We start from the raw sequence: 4,768 nt of genomic DNA, 5'->3' as shown, positions 1-4,768 counted from the left end.
TGAATTAGTTGCGGTCAGAATGATAGCCTTGCGGTCAATTAGTGTGCCGTCTGCTCTCAGTGAGAATATTTTTGCATTGCCTGTAGTCAGAGGCGGACAAAGTACACAACCCCACTATTTGAGTGAAAGTTCAGATCCTGCTGGTCAAATATTACTCCATTACAAGTGAAAGTTGTAAAGACAGATTTTTACTTAAGTAAAGTACTTAAGTACAAAAAGTAAATATCCTTTTTTATGTCAATGCACTGTTTTATTATTGTTGTATGTAATGCTTGCAATACCTCTGAAGCAACTTACAATACATTACACCTACTGAATACACTGACTAGCTTGTCTTTGGGATAAAGAGTTTTTAGAATGTTAAAAACCTATGGGGGGAAAAAAACAAAACAAAAAAATATTTAACCCCACAAAAGCAGGATGGTAGTGATCTCACACAGCTCTGACAGTGTGTGCACACATCTATGTGTAGCCATTCATCCACATTTGAACAGAGTGGACAGTGAAATCCTGTAAATACAGAGTGATATGAAAAAAAAAAAAAAAATCAAACCTGCTTTAAAACCCAGCAACACAACTGTAGCTGTATAACTTTACAACAGCAACACTGCTTTAACAAAAAAGCAAAACAGCAAGATTTATTTGACATCAAAACAAAAATGTAAAAAATGCTGTCTAATCGCTCTCGTGGTACTTTGATGTCACACACAGAACGGTCTGTGCAGTGCTGCTTCAAGTACAACACCTATATTGTGTTTTAATAGGAGACGCACAACAGTTCTTCTGTGGCTTTATAGGTAATATTTTCACTTACACAATTTAGCAAAATCAGACAATATTGTGTCTAAAATATACCACATTTTTAATTATTAAATTGCAAATAAATATCACATTTGCAACTGGTCAGTGTTAAAAAATGCTTCATGTAGCCCTACAAGAGTGATTACTGATAAACCGTCTGAAAAAAAGAAAGTCACGTTTTAGAGACGAAGAAAAAAAAATCACCCACTGAAGCTGCTACATAGTAACGACTTTCTACTTCGAAGACCTTGATAGAAATGTAGTGGAGTGAAAAGTACAATATTTGTCTTTCAAATGTAGTGATGTTAAAGTCATAAGTTTCCAGAAAAAATAATACTCAAGTAAAGTACAGATACTCAAAAAGTGTACTTAAGTACAATACTCAAGTAAATGTACTTAGTTACTGTCCGCCTCTGCTTGTAGTAGATGACTTGCAAATCCTGCTTTACATGGCTCATATAATGCAGTTGTATTAAATTTTTAATTTCTGAATTAACTGTAGTAAGTAAATGTATTACGTCCTGCTTTTATGATCTCTCGCACAACCATTCTTTGCCCAAAAAAACCTCCAAATCTCCATCCAAATGAGAGGGCATGCGGAGGGACTCTTACCAGCCGTTTGAGCGTGTTAAAGGAGTGTGTTTAGTGTTTATTTGAGGAATGTTTTTTGCCTTTATCTCTATTTGATCTGGAAGCTTTTCCTGCCATTGTTGCTTCATGTCCCTACCGTCTCCTATCTTCCCGTCCCTGAAACCCTCTCTCCTTAGTGAGGAAGCCATGGATGCCGATACAGGATACACACACACACACTCATTAGTGTGGCTGATTGGGGTGATTGTTGTAAAATATGGTGTTTAAATGGGTATAAGTGGGTAAAAGCTTAGAAACAGACAGAGATGCACATAATGGATGAAGATGATATGAGAAAAGCTGACGCGGGAGCTGTGATAAGAGTTTCCTCCGAACAGCTCGTCTGGACAGACTGGACGTCTGCATCTTCTCACAATCCCTAGACTTTAAAAAAAAAAAATGCTGACTTTTTTCCAACTAACACACAACATAAATGCTAATAATGTAATTATTGAAAACAGAAATACTCATGAAAAGTCTCTCTCTCTCTCTATATATATATATGATGATAATAATAAGAAGAAATGTTTATTGAGCAGCAAATCAGCATATTGGAATGATTTCTGAAGATCATGTGACACTGAAGACTGGAGTAATGAAGCTGAAAATTTTGCTTTACATCACAGAAATAAATTACATTTTAACATATTTTACAATAGAAAACAGTTATTTGAAATTGTAATAACATTTAATCGAGAAAATCTGTTCTTATTTAACTCATATTGTTTGAAACCCTTAATGTGAGGAACAGGTTGAAATTAAAATATTATTAACTGATAATCTTCCCTCTGCTGCAGTTTTCAAATCAAACACGGCATCATTAATGTGAATAATATTGATGTTTGAATCAAATATTGACATCAGTTGGTCACAAGAACTAATGATATTAGATGTAGACACTATATTTGATCTGAGCGCCACAACGAAAGAAATAAGAACTTAAAGTTGGCATAAAATGAAAAATCTGTTTTAAATGCATCTTGATTGATTTGTCTATGTATACGTTTAAATTTTTAATCAAAATGTCTTGATCTTCCGGTGAAAACTTCTCTCTGACGACTCCAATCATTTGGTCAGCTTAAACCCCGCCCATCCACAATAGACTGCAAGTGCCCCGCCCACATCTCCAAATCCAAGATTGAACCAAGTTCCCGTCCTACATTTTTTGCTTTTTTCGAATCTGTCTCACTCTAATGTACGTCACAATGAAAGAAAAGATTGGTTTCTATGTGCTATCAAAGTTTGAAATTCTTCACAATCACATCACGTAAAAAAAAAAAAAAATCTTCATATTTGTACGTTTTTGTTCCATAAATGAACTTGAAGGTGAGTGAATAATTACATTATTTTCATTTCTGGGTGAGTTACCCCTTTGAATGTTACTTAGGGACTTCTTGTAAATGAAAAAACCCTTTGAAAAGCAAAGACCTTGCACACTCCATGTGCCTCTAGAGTTTGGAAGTGAACAATGAGTCCTAATGAGGCAATGATGTCATACATCTGTGTGTCAGAGATGCATGATGCGTATGTGTGTGTGTCCTGACAGTGAGTAGGATGGATGAGTAGACACTGATGTTGTGCACAATGGGTAGCCACTTAAGAGCACATTTTGGTGTGGATTGATTACAAAACCATATGGCAAGCAAGAGTCTGGTTTTTGTGGACAATGGTTTATTGTGTTCCAGCTGCTGTGAACCGCACCTTCATTATGTGAAGCGTTTGAACGCTATATGGCATATGTGTAAGGACACGTGCAGTACAATTAGCATTTTCTTTAGCAAAGCTGATTTGAACTTCTATTCGTGGCCTTTGATTTGATCAAGGCCATACATGGCTACAGGTTCAGTGGCTACTGGTTCATGAGAGAGTCACACTGCTGAATTATGAGACTCATGAACTACACTGCAAAAAATGGCTTATCTTACTTAGTATTTTTGTCTTGTTTCTAGTCAAAATATAAAAAAATTCTTAAATCAAGATACTTTTACTAGATAAGCAAAATGACTTAAGATATTTAGTCTTGTTTCCAGGGGGCATTTTGCTTAAAACAAGTAAAATGATCTGCCAGTTTTAACTCTTGTTTTAAGAATATTTTACTTACCCCACTGGCAGATAATTTTACTCGTTTAAAGCAAAATGCACTTAATTTAGTTCCCCATTCACTTCTATTGTGCCTTTTCATTAATTCAATTTTTGTTTTGTTTTTAAAAGAAAGAAAGAAAGAAAGAAAACTAGGGATGAATAGATTTTTTGTGGTAATTGTTATGCCACAAATGCTGTCAATTGAGATTAAACGAATCTGAACAGATTTGGAGAAATTTAGCATTACATCACTTTCTCATCAATGGATCCTCTGCAGTGAATGGGTGCCGTCAGAATGAGAGTCCAAACACACAAACACAAAGTTCTCACAAGACATTAACTGATGGACTGGAGTGGTGTGGATTACTTGTGGATTATTGTGATGTTTTTATCAGCTGTTTGGACTCTCATTCTGACGGCACCCATTCACTGCAGATGATCCATTGGTGAGCAAGTGATGTAATGCTACATTTCCCCATATCTGTTCCCATGAAGAAACAAACTCATCTACATCTAATATTCTTTTGTTCTGTTTATTTTAAAGGACACTTTTTAAGGCATTTATGGTGTTCCAAAGAAAGTAACGCCTCAAGAAACCTTTTAGTCCAATACTGCATGTATCCTTTGCAGAGAAGCCAATCCCATAATGCATTGCAATGAGCTCAGTGAAAAAATGAATCCAAGATTACAGCAAAGCTGTAGAAATCTCAATTACAAAAAACATTCTGATAAAAAAAATAAATTAATAAAAAGAGTTTAGAAAATAACAATAAATAGTTTATCAATATGCTGAAACCATACTCTATTGAAGTAAATGGTGAGTAGAATCTTCTTAAGTCAACTCTTCCCCACTCGTTCAGTCCAACCCATTTTCTCCTTCCACATTTACTGGTTCAGGAAGAGCTTTATCAATAATCTGAAGACTTGCAGCTTGCAAAACAAGACTGTCCTCCAGTCTCAGCGGGCCACATCCTGACAGGCCCTTTCCTGTGACAGCTCATAAGTCACTGTGTCTGTTTTGTGCCGCCGTGATCGCCAGCGTAACCTGCGCTGGTCAGACTTATTCTCGTAAGTGTCTTGGGAGCCATTGTGATGTGCCTTTTCTAAATGAGGATTACTGCTGTGGAAATTTGTGCCCCTGTTTTTGTGTGCCCAAGCATTTTGTACAAACCAGAGCTATTTCAGGGGTCATTTTCAGGAGACAGTGGCATTTGTGTGCTATGCGTGTCCTGGTACAAGAAACAGGATGATCTTA

The sequence above is a fragment of the Onychostoma macrolepis genome, chromosome 10 (genome assembly GCF_012432095.1).
Source record: "Onychostoma macrolepis isolate SWU-2019 chromosome 10, ASM1243209v1, whole genome shotgun sequence".
Lineage (NCBI taxonomy): Eukaryota > Metazoa > Chordata > Actinopteri > Cypriniformes > Cyprinidae > Onychostoma > Onychostoma macrolepis.
Note: the sequence above shows the minus strand (reverse complement) of the source record.